The sequence below is a fragment of the Hypanus sabinus genome, chromosome 3, assembly GCF_030144855.1.
Source record: "Hypanus sabinus isolate sHypSab1 chromosome 3, sHypSab1.hap1, whole genome shotgun sequence".
In the NCBI taxonomy this organism is placed as follows: Eukaryota; Metazoa; Chordata; class Chondrichthyes; order Myliobatiformes; family Dasyatidae; genus Hypanus; species Hypanus sabinus.
Genome location: NC_082708.1, coordinates 146,968,398 through 146,981,125, shown reverse-complemented (window position 1 = coordinate 146,981,125; position 12,728 = coordinate 146,968,398). Strand labels below are relative to the sequence as shown.

Here is a 12,728-nt window from a genome sequence, read left to right as displayed (position 1 = left end):
TACCCCTATTGCCCACAGCCTTGAATAGCAGGATAATTTAAGGATTTAAAATGGCCTACCTCATGCTTCAATACTTTATTTTATTAAATGTTGATTGCTGTAATGCTCAATGTGGCATGCAGAGTTGGAGATCAGAGGAGTGTTCCAGGACATGTAATGCAACTAATTCCTCATCTCAAAGCATGTCCTACTCTGGTTTCAGATCTCCATTATAAATTCTGACTATATATATAATGGAAACTACCTAGGAAAACTTTCCACACTGCAATTACCCCTTCGCCCTTAACAAGATTGCAGCAGCCCCTTGAAAAGTGGATTAGCGTATGGGCTGTTTATGTAGGAAATTTATATTCCAAGTGTATAGGCAAATAAATTAATAATAGGTTTTGTTGAGGAAATTTAAGATTTTTCCACGGAGGATTATGTACTCCACTAGGCCTTGTGTAGTGGAATTAGAGGTTGTCATCTCAGCAAATCGATGAGAAAAATGCGATTTTACTTGGTTTCCAAAAATTCCTGCTTTCCATGCGCTTGGTCACTTAATTCCGCTCCGCACAATCTGGGTGCTAACGCTCGAGTCCTCTCTCCCTACTACTGGTTGTCACATTATCTCCGACAAATCAGCCCTGATATAAAACAGAACCAGTCCTGCAGAATAAATGGCTGTTATGACAAAGTGCTTTTAAATCAACAGTAATATATCTCGCACTTAATCATATTCACATTGATCAGTCAGAGTATTAAATGTTTGACTTTCTATAGTTCACTTTGAACTACAAATCGAGCAGTAAACGGAGTGTCATGCTGATCTAGAACTGGTACCAGACGAACAGGATCTACACTGGACCATGTTTCAGTGGACAATATAGGATCTGTTCCGGCTCATGGTAGCGTCCGCAATATACAATTGTTCCGGAATCTAAACTTGATAGAGAATTGTGTTTTGTAGCAATGGCAAGTTCCTAAAGTGGTGGGCTCACTCTCTCGCACCCCCTGTAGGTACCTGACTAAAAATTAGAATTGACCGAACTGTTGTCCGCAATGAACGGGTATAGAAGATTTACACCGTTTTATTTCCGCTAATTTTTTGGAAATATGAATCCGGCTCCATTAAGTGGTCGTTAATCCAATGTGCCAGCAATTTGCAGTATTATATATTCATCATTCCGCTTACGCCGTATCTAACACGTGCGAAAGCTTCGTTTCCACTGTGTAAACTTCATTACCAATTATTTATTTCACTTTATGATATTCCTCCTGATGCATGTAAACGGATCAGGAACCGTGTGAGTGCTAAGTCTTTATATTTAAAAAAACCCTCAAGTCACAGCGCAAAGTCACGCGTGTTATGATGTTGTGAACAGAAATCTAAAGCGACTACTGAAAATCCAGACGCTTCTGTATCTCACAATTATACACAAATGTACAGCGAAGTCGGTATTCACAATCGGAGCCCCAAAACTATGATGTGTTGTATTCAACGCGTACAGGATAAGGTATTGTCTTGTTAAACACTTCCCTGAAAAAAGACACTCACTTAGTACGTCGTTAAAATGAACATAAATAGTAAGCGGCTCTCCCGTGCTGAAATTACAAAAGAACTTATGGATGCAATCATTAACCTTCCTACTTAACATTAATCCGGTTCTGTACTGTTGTTAAAAATGGTACTGCAATACTGAAATGATTAACGGTTTATAGTTGTGCTAGATTTTATATGGAGGATACGAAGGCATTATTACTTACCTCGCGGAACAGTTAGTCAGAAATGAAATCTCGTGTAGACCTTGCCAGCACGGGGTAAAACCACGCATCAGAGACGCCCGGTGAAATATTAAAGGCAGTCTCTGTTATCCTGCTGCTTCGGAGCGGGGTGTTTTCTATTACAGGAGGCAGCGTAATGAGAGCTCCGAGCTGATTCCGTCAGCGTTGCCACACCCACACTGAGCGAGTTCAAATTCAGTCGTTTTCCAGGAGTGTATGGATTGTTTGGGAGCTATGGTGTGCGCTTATGATTCTATTATTTTACTTTAACCGGTAACGCTACCCATCTAATCGCAACTTAAGAAATACGAAGCAGCTTTATTCGGAAAGTATCAACCGCTCTGTGGTTGGGACTCATTTGACAACTTAGAAGGGAAATATAAACACATCTACTAGCGGGTTGCTGGTTCGCAGACAAGGCGAACAACTGGAAGCTTCAGTCATTAAATTAATCGGTTGCAATTCGACACGTTCTATTGCTCTTGTCGCTGTAAAAGGGGGAATGAAGCAGAATGAATGTTGTGAAGACGGGAAGATTTGTGTTTGTATTGCAGCTCACACATGCCTTCCCTTTCTTTTTATGAAGGGTCCGGGATCTCAAATGCTACTGCTTCCCTTTACGACAGCAGGGTGTTTTCAATATTTTCAACTTTTACTTCAGGCTTCCTGCATCTGCAATTTTTGTTTAATTCTCTAATCTCTTTTGAACCGTGGTGGGGAGTGGGACTACAATCCGCAGACAGGATGTTCCCTTTAACAGTAATGCAACAACAGACAGTTAGTGGGTTGCTGTAATCGAAGCAAAAAAAAAATCAGTATATGCTACACATTTGAAGTTTCCATCTACCTAGACGTTCTCCCATTTTTCCCTAGCCGCTGCTTAATCTGCTGGGTATTTTCTGCATCATCTTCTCAGATTCCCAGCAGCTATAGTGCTCTGTATTTGACAGTTGCAGCATGTGCCCCGTCCCCGTCTCCCCTGTCCCCAACCTCCTTCACCCAAACCCCTCTCCCCTTTCCCCTTCCCTCTCTCATCCGCTCTCCCCTTTCCCCACACTCCCCTATCCCCTTCTCCTTGCCCCTACCCTCCTCCCTCCCCTCCCTGTCCAACCCCCTTCCCACCCCCTGTTCCACCTCCCCCTCGCCTCTCCCACCGCCTCCTCCCCTCGCTCTATCAGCCACGATTGAAAGGGGCAGCAGGCCCAAAGGGCGAGCTGGCAGCTTGTAACGCGGTATTGTCTTTATAGCAGCGACACTGGTAGGCTCACTGCTATCAGCACCACTTGGTAATTGCAGCGTGTGATTGATCATGCTGCAACTGGATGGATTACTGTTCATTTTTCTGTTGTATGTTAAAGTGACAGTTGACATACAGCCGTAATCAAGGTTTCCTTCACTTTGTATTGAATTTGCATCATGTAATGATGGCTGAAATTTTAACCCTTTCCAAGCATATGAGGTGAGGCTCAGCAACTGCTGTCTGAGTTGATTTATACTTGGGAATAAACTGGAGAAGCAAACACAAAAAAGGTCCATGGACTTAGGTTAAGTGTCACAAGACATGAAGTATTGAATTGAAAGTGATGAGTACATAAACATAATCTATATGTAATACAGCAAGATTCTGTAGTGGACTGACACTGAGAGAATGGTTTCCCCCAGTGCTGGCAATTAGATCCAAGGGACATGTTTCCAGAATAAGGGGTCAACTGGAGATGCAAAAATGCTCTTTGGCACTCTGTACCTAGACAGCGGTGAAAGTGGGAATCAGTGTATAAATTAGAAACATAGAAAACCTACAGCACAGTACAAAGTTGTGTCGAACATGTCCCCACCTTAGAAATTACTAGGCTTACCCATAGCCCTCTATTTTTCTAAGCTCCATGTATCTATACAAAAGTCTCTTAAAAGACCCTATCGTATCCGCCTCCACCACTGTTGTCGGCAGCCCATTCCACGCACTCACCACTCTCTGCGTAAAAAACTTACCCCCGTCATCTCTGTACCTGCTCCCCAGCACCTTAAACCTGTGTCCTTTTATGGCAACCATTTCAGCCCTCGGGAAAAGCCTCTGACTATCCACATGATCAATGCCTGTCATCATCTTATACACCTCTATCAGGTCACCTCTCATCCTGCATTGCTCCAAGAAGAAAAGGCTGAGTTCACTCAACCTATTCTCATAAGGCATGCTCCCCAATCCAGACAACATCCTTGTAAATCTCCTTTCTATAGTTTCCACATCCTTCCTGTAGTGAGGCGACCGGTACTGAGCACAGTATTCCAAGTGGGGTCTGACCAGGGTCCTACATAGCTGCAATATTACCTCTCAGCTCCTAAATTCAATTCCACGATTGATGAAGGCCAATACACCGTGTGCCTTCTAACCACATAGTTAACCTGCGCAGCTGCTTTGAGCATCCTATGGACTCGGAACCCAAGATCCCTCTGATCCTCCACACTGCCAAGAGTCGTACCATTAATACTATATTCTGCCATCACATTTGACCTACCAAAATGAACCACCTCACACTTAACTGGGTTGAACTCCATCTGCCACTCCTTAGCCCAGTTTTGCCTCCTATCACTGTCCCGCTGTAACCTCTGACAGCCCTCCACACTATCCACAATACCTCCAACCTTTGTGTCATCAGCAAACTTGCTAACCCATCCCTCCACTTCCTCATCCAGGTCATTTATAAAAATCACAAAGAGTAGGGGTCCCAGAACAGATCCCTGAGGCACACCACTGATCACCGGCCTCCATGCAGAATATGACCTGTCTACAACCACTCTTTGCTTTCTGAGGGCAAGCCAGTTCTGGATCCACAAAGCAATGTCCCCTTGGATCCCATGCCTCCTTACTTTCCCAATAAGCCTTGCATGGGGTATCTTATCAAATGTCTTGCTAAAATCCATATACACTACATCTACTACTCTTCCTTCATCAAGGTGTTTAGTCACATCCTCAAAAAGTTCAATCAGGCTTGTAAGGTACAACCTGCCCTTGACAAAGCCATGCTAACTATTCCTAATCATATTATACCATATAAATTCATGTCAATTGACAGACGTTTGAACTACAAGGAAGTTGAGGAGCATGTGGAGTGGACAGGAAAGAACTGAGGCCAGAATAGGATAAGTCATGATCTCTTTCAACGGCAGTGCAGTAGCTTAATCCTCCTGTTTCTCATTTATCATCCTGTTACACATTCAAAGTTCAAAGTATATTTATTATTAAAGTAGGCTTACTATATACAACCTTGAAATTTGTATCCTTACAGGCAGCCACAAAACAGAGAAACCCTTTAGAACCATTAAAAGAAGACTGTCCAACAATCAATGTGCAGCAGAATAAACAAATTGTGCAAACAATAAAAGTAAGCAACTTACTTTCAGAACTAAAGTTCGCGAAAGTGAGTCCACAGCCACAAAGCCCATCATTACTGCAGCTGATCCTGAAGCCCATGAGTTACAGCCTTATTTCAATACAGAAATGAGTCAACCTCACGAAGTAGTGAACTGAACACCCCTCAACTCCAGCCCTGAAACTGTGATTTTTTCAATCTCGCCCAGAGCTTAAATCATCTAGATCTTTGGTCATTCCTCACTCTTGGATCCAGGCCCTGCTGCTTCAATATGCCCTCAGGCCTGGGCCCTGCTGCCTCCATTCGATCAAACTTTGGATATTTTTGGACTCTCTGGCCCAGGCCTGGATCCAGTCAGCTCGACTCTGCATTACTTCCACTCGCCTCACTTTGTTCTGCCACATCAAATCACCTTCACGTCCACTCCAGCAACGGGCAACTTGACGGTATCATAAGTGATCTGGCAAGTATTGATTGGGACAGGCTGTTTTCTGGCAAAGGTGTACTCGGTCAGTGGGAGGCATTCAAAAGTGAATTTTTGAGAGTACAAAGCTTGTATGTGCCTGTCAGAATAAAAGATAAAGACGATAGGTGTAAGGAACTTAGGTTTTCAAGAGATATTGAGGCCCTGGTTAAGAAAAAAAGGAAGTGCATTGCAAATATGGGTATGTAGGAACAAACGAGGTGCTTTTGGAGTATAAGAGAACACTTAAGAAAGAAATCAGGAGAGCTAAAAGAAGGCATAGGGTTGCCAAACAGACAAGGTGAAGGAGAATCCTAAGGGATTCTACAGATACATATTATGTGCAAAAGGATGGCTAGGGACAAAATTGGTCCTCTGGAAGACTAGAATGGTAATCCTTGTGTGGAGCCAAAAGAGATGGGGGAGATCCTAAATGGATTTTTTGCAACTGTATGTACTCAGGAGATGGACGCAGAGTCTCCAGACGTGAGACAAAGCTGCATTGACTTCCTGGATGTTATACATATTACAGAAGTGGAGGTGTTTGCTGTCCTGAGGTAAACCAGGGTTAAAAAATCCCCTCAGCCTGACAAGGTGCTCCCTCAGACCCTGCAGGAAGCAAGTGCAGAAAGTGCTGGGGCTCTAGCAGAGATATTTTAATCATCCTTAGCAACAGGAGAGGCACCAGAGGATTGGAGGTTAGCTAATGTTGTTCCGCTGTTTAAGAAAGGTTTAAACATAAACCAGGAAATCTTAGGCTGATGAGTCTGACTTCAGTAGTAGGAAAGTTATTAGAAGGTATTCTAAGGGACCAGATGTATATGTATTTGAATAGACATGGACAGATTGAGGATAGTCAGAATGGCTGTGTGCATGGTGGGTCATGTCTAACCAAACTCATGGAGATTTTCAAGGAAGTTACCAGGAAAATGGATAAAGACAAGTCAGTGGATGTTGTCCTCATGGACTTCAGCAAGGCTTTGACAAGGTCTCGCATGGGAAGTTGGTCAAGAAGGTTCAGTTGCTTGGCATTCAGGATAGGGTAATATATTGGATTAGACATTGGCTCTGTGGGAGAAGCCAGAGAGTGGCAGTAGATGGTTACCTCTCTGACTGGAGACTTCTGACTAGTGGAATGCATGGGGATCAATGCTGGTTGCCATCTGTATCAATGAGCTGGATGATCATGTGGTTAACTGGATGTGCAGATTTGCAGATGACACCAGGATTGGTGGTGGAGTGGACAATGAGGAAGGTTATCATGGCTCGCAGAGGAATCTGGACCAGCTGGAACAATGAGCTGATAAATGGCAGATGGAATTTAATGCAGACAAGTGCAAGGTGTTGCACTTCAGTAGGACCAACCAGGGTCGGCCTTACACAGTAGTGTACTGAAGAGTGTGGTAGAGTAAAGGGATCTGGAAGTACAGATCCATAATTCATTGAAAGTGTTGTCACAGGTAGATAGAGTTGTAAAGAAAGCTTTTGGCACAATGGCCTTCATAAATCAAAGTACTGAGTAGAGGAGATGGGATATTATGTTGAAGTTGTACAAGATGCTGGTGGGGCCTAATTTGGAGTATTGTGTGTATTTTTGGTCCCCCACCTACAGGAAAAACACAAATAAGGTTGAAAGAGTGCAGAGAAAATTTACAATGATGTTGCCAGGACTGGAGGACCTGAATAATAAGGAAAGATTGAACAGGTTAGGACTTTATTCTTTAGAACGTAGAAGATTGAGAGGAGATTTGATAGAGGTATACAAAATGAAGAGGGGTATAGGTAGGTAATGCAAGCTAGCTTTTTCCACTGTGGTTCACCAGAAAGGTGAAAAGTTTAAGGGGAACATGATGGGAAACTTCTTCACTCACAGGGTCGTGAGTGTGTGGAATGAGCTGCCAGCACAAGTGGTGCATGCAAGCTCAATCTCAACATTTAAGAGAAGTTTATATTGGTGCATGAGAGGTAGGTGTAAGAAGAGCTATAGTCCCTATGCAGTGCAATGGGAGTAGGCAGTTTAAATGGTCCAGTATGGACCATATGGGCAAAAGGTCTTGTTTCTGTGCTGTACTTCTCTATGACCATTCTTTTTTGTGTTGTATTAATGACATGGATTTGGGGATACTAGCCATAATTTATGCATGACACAACATTTGACAATACCGTGCACTACAAAGAAGATTGTATTAGATTGCAGGGTTTAAAACGGTTGGTGGAACAGTAAAAATATAATGTTTAACTCAGAGAAATGCAAAGTGAAGATTTTGGTAGAAAGAACGAGGGATGGCGATGCAGAATAAAGGTCACTGTCTAAAGTAGGTGCAGGTGTAGAGGGAAGTAATTTCTTGTGTGCACAGGTTAAAGTGGCAGACCAGCTTGAGAAAATAGTAATTAAGATGAACTCCATTGTACACTTTCTCAATGGAGACCTAGAGTATGAAAGGTCTCTGTAAAAGCAAGAAAGGCTTTAAAACAAAAACCCTTGTCCAGATTTGGCTGCAATACTGTGCTCCTTCCTGGGAGCCACTTTATAGAAAGGACGTGAAAGCATTAGGCAGAATCCAGAAAAGTTTTACAAGAAGGACTCCTGGGATGGAGAATGATCGTTACAAGGATAGACTGGTCAGGCTGGGCTTGTTTCTTTACTGAAGAGAAAACTGAGGGGATACTTGATGGAAGTGTATGCAAAGCTGAGCAGTCTGGCCAGAATGAGAGGCTATTCCCATGGACGGACACTTAGAAGACTTATAATCACAGGGACAAAATAAAGGGAAAGGAATTATGCATGACACAAGGAAAAACTTATTAACATAGCCTGATGTTGGAATTGGGAATACACTACCTGCAGATGTCTGCATGTGCATTAACAAGGCCTTTGACTTGGAGGGCTGGTCTGGAAGGTTAGAACACATGGGATCCAGGGTTAGCTCGCCAATTTGTTCGAAAATTGGTTTAGTGGTAGGAGGCAATGGAGGGTTGTTTTTCAGATTGGAATTTTGTGATAGGTTGTTTGTTCTTTGTCATACATATTAATGATTTGGATGAGAATGTAGGTGGTATAATTAATAAACTGATGGTAGACAGTGAAGAAGCCAGTCCGAGGTTACAAGAGGATATAGATCAACTGGACAGTGAGCAGGAGAATGGCAGATGGAATTTAACTCAGATGAATGTAAGGTGATGCATTTTGGTTATTTAAAGGACAGGACATGCACAGTGAACAAGCAGACCTTGCAGTATAGTGTAAGCATTTTGATGCCTGAACATGGCAATACAAATAGACAGGGTGGTGAAGAAAGCATATGGCATTCTTCCCTTAATCAGCTGAGGTACTGAGCACAAAGTTCAGATGGCTTGCTACTATTTACAAAACGTTGGTTAGGCTTCACTTGGAATACTGTGTGTAGATCTGGTCCCCACATTATAGCATCAGAACCAGGTTTAATATCACTGGTATATGTTGTGAAATTTGTTAACTTTATGGCAGCAGTATGATGAAATACATGACAAATAAATATAGAGCACAAAAAATGAGTTACATTAAATATATATTTAATTATTAAAATAAAATAGTAGTGCAAAAAAACAGAAATAAAACAGTAGTGAGGTAGTGTTTGTGGGTTCAGTTCATTTAGAAATTGGATGGCAGAGAGAAAGAAGCTGTTACTGAATCACTGAGTGTGTGCTTTCAGAATGTATAGCTCCTTCTTGGCCATAACAGACTGAAGAGGGCAAGAGAGCGTTCCGAACAAATTTACAAATATGTTTCTGGGATTGGATAGCATATTTTAGAGATTATGTTTGTTTTCCCTGGAGCAAAGAACTTGAGCATTGAAATAATATAATTGTGAGAGACATAGATAGGGTAGATAGAAGAGTCCAGCCACGTAGGGGTGTATAAAACCAGGTTTAAAGTGAGAAGGGGGAAATTTAAAGGAGATCTGAGAGGTAAAATTTTCTGGCAAAGTATGGTTGGTATCTAGAATGAGCTGCCTGAGACAGTGGTGAGCAACATTTAAGTGGCATCTATTCAGGTGCTTTCATGGACAGGGCCTAGAGAATATGCAACTAATGAAAGCAAGTACAGTTAACACATTTAGGCATAGTGTTTGACATAGACACAGTGGGCTATAGCTCTTGTTTCTGTGCTGTACAACCCTAAGAGAGTCCACCTCATGATTTTTGACCTTAAATGGGCACTTTTTGCTATTCCATCCTGTGTCAACATCCTTTGAGTCATCAGTGTCCAATGGGCAAACAACATAAATACTCCTAACTACAAGAACCAATCAAAGGCTGGACATTCTGAAAGAATGATTCATGTCTTAACTTCACAGACTCTTTCTACAACACACAAGACACAAGCTAGGTAGACAATTGAATAGAAAATTGAAAAGCAAATAAAAAACTGTCTATCTGAAATAAAAGTAGGAATTGCCACAGGTAATGAACAGATCAGGTAGCATTTGTAGAGAGAGAAAGTCAACATTTCTAGCCAATAGCATTTCATCTTGTGACAGAATATTCTCTACTTGTCCATATAAGTAAAGATTAGTGCTGTTCAGGACATAATCTGTTTAACTGGCATTGATCCATTCTCGTTCCTTCTATCATTGTCATTGTATCTGCAGTGTTTATCATCTACAAAGTGCACTGCAGCCACTTACCACGACACCATCAACACATTCCCCAAAGATAAACAAAACAGAAAAATATTACAAACACAAAAGATTCTGTGGATGCGGGAGTTCCGAAGTAACACATACACAATGTTCAGCAGGTCAGGCTGTATCAATGGAGAGGGATAACCAATCGATGTTTCGGGCCGAGATCTTTAATCTATGTGTCGGGTCCCGATCAAGGATTTTAGCCCAAAAAATTTAAGCATTTATTCCTCTCCATAGATGTTGCCTGACCTGCCAAGTTTCTCCAGCATTTTATGTATGCAATCATATTACCAGAGGAAGTACAGTATCCCTTACGGTCATCCACAATCCTGATGCCTGACAATCATGCACAAAATGACAGTCAGTTTACAGTTGTGACGTAGGATTCCTGGAATCTTTCAACAAACCATTTTATTAAGTTTTTTTCTCAAGGTCCTGGCATCATATGTAAGGTTAACAATTAATGCACGTTGCAAGACTGACTAGAGTTCAAAAAGGTGCAACAGTGGCACCTGCTCATGGACAAACAAGAGTGAGCACGAGCTAGCAATGCACATAGTCCTTAAGAGAATGAAACATAGAAAGTGAAAAATACTAGATGGGCTTTGATGGGCATAAAACCCTTTCTTCACAAAAATCTAAATGTCCTCTATCTTGTGGAGTCACAGTAGGATAAATGAGACAATCAGATGTGCTGAGCTTTGATGGAAATGTTTGCATACAAAGCCATGCAGAATCTTTCAAGTGCCTTCCATTTTTTTGCGAAATTTCTTAACAAATAGTTCAGGATATGTTTGGAGAGGGTAGCAGGTAAGTGTGAGTTTAGGTTGCTCCAGCAATAAAAAACAACTGTGAAAAGAGCTCCAGACTCCACTGCAGTTTTGCAACTTAAAGTTGAGACTTGAACTTCATCCTTATCTCTGTAGAATCAGAATGAAGAACCAAGCATCAGTGTAGAACAGCTCCAGGGATGAGAGGATTCAGTGCTCAATGCTTAATATTAACTGCAGAAAAATTGGTTTTTTGAGAATTTTAGAGAATTTATTGGTAATTTTAGAGAATTCTTGACTACTTTGAATGTAATTTCAGGTACAATTGTATGGGACCACATTGTTCCTTTTTATAATTTCTAAATACACACTAAGAAAATGACAAGCTATTTATCAGAGTCCAAATAAACCCTAGGAGAATACGCTCTTTGCATCAATTTGCTTAATACATACTGTACACTGAGTCACTGCCACTTAAATCAAAACAGTACTTTGTTCCACCAAGCCCAATTACATAAATGGCAGTTATAAATAGAATCATCTGGTCTTTTGAAAGCCTGCAGTTTGTAATAGGAATCAACTAGGGAAGAAGGTGAGGGTTCCTGCAGTCCCAGGAGAGCAAAAAGATCTAGAGTGGAACTCAGTCAAATGAGATGTAAGCTTTATAGACCGAAACTGAGAGGAAAAAGACTGGAGATAATTTCTTTGATGCACTATTTATCAAATGGCAGTCATTGTGACGGAGCCAAAGGAGCATACGTTTTTGTGAATAAATTGGAAAAGCTTGCACTGAACTGTGAACTTTGATTTTATGCACTTGGTATGGATTTGGTCTAGGTGCTTTCAAATCTTTGTGAAGACTCAATAGGCTGCAGATGCTGGTATATGGAGAAACACACAACCTAGCTCGAGGAACACAGCGGGTTGAACAGCATTTGTGGCAAGGAAGGAATTGTTGATGCTTATGGATGGAACACTGCATGAGGACAGAGTTCAGAGGGACAAGATGATCAAAATAAAGAGGAGAAAGCGAGTGTGATTGGTGGACTGAGGATGATAGGCAGATTGAAGCAGGTGGAAAAAGGAGAGGGAGTGGGGAGACAGTGGCAGATGGATAACAGGTGGAGGCAGAAAAAAGGAACTAAAGGGAGGCAGATGTGGAAAGGGGAGTGTAAAGGTTGGAGATGCATTTGGTGCTGGAGAGAGATAAGCAGAAGCACAAATGGCTACCAGGGCTGGGATCTGATAAGTAAAGGAAATGGGAACTCAGTTTTATGTTTTTATACATAGTATGTCGGTGTCATTGGCAAAGCCTGAATTTTTATTCATCTATAATTGCCCTTGGGAGGTTAGTGTCAAGGTACCTTATTATGTTGTCAGTATGAAAAAAGTGCTTGTTCACTGAAGGAAAAATGAATTAACGTTGATATCCTGACATAAATTTTCTGAGTATGCCCATAGGAAAATTAATCTCAGGGTTGTATATGGTGACATGTATGTACTTTGATAATAAAATTTATTTTGAACTTTGAATTTTGATGTCCTCTCCCAGGCCATTAGCATAAACTGTGAGAGACCAGTGATACTCTGACAGACCTACTAGCAAAAAACTTCTGAACTATGTGACAGGAAAAGATTACTGTGCATACAGTGGAAAAGTTTCAAGGATGTCCTCAAAATCTCCTTGAAAAAACTT

The 12,728-nt window shown here is 41.5% G+C and overlaps 1 protein-coding gene across 2 annotated transcripts in view; it reads right to left on the bottom strand.

Moving 5' to 3' along the window:
- The window catches only part of LOC132391756 (chondroitin sulfate N-acetylgalactosaminyltransferase 1-like), a 167,684-nt gene extending 165,826 nt beyond the window's left edge, over window positions 1-1,858 (bottom strand). For both annotated transcript variants that reach the window (XM_059965333.1, XM_059965336.1), the window contains exon 1: window positions 1,747-1,858. The gene's annotated coding sequence lies outside the window, so the exon portion shown is untranslated. The remainder of the gene's footprint in view (window positions 1-1,746) is intronic.
- Between the last annotated feature and the right edge of the window lie 10,870 nt (window positions 1,859-12,728).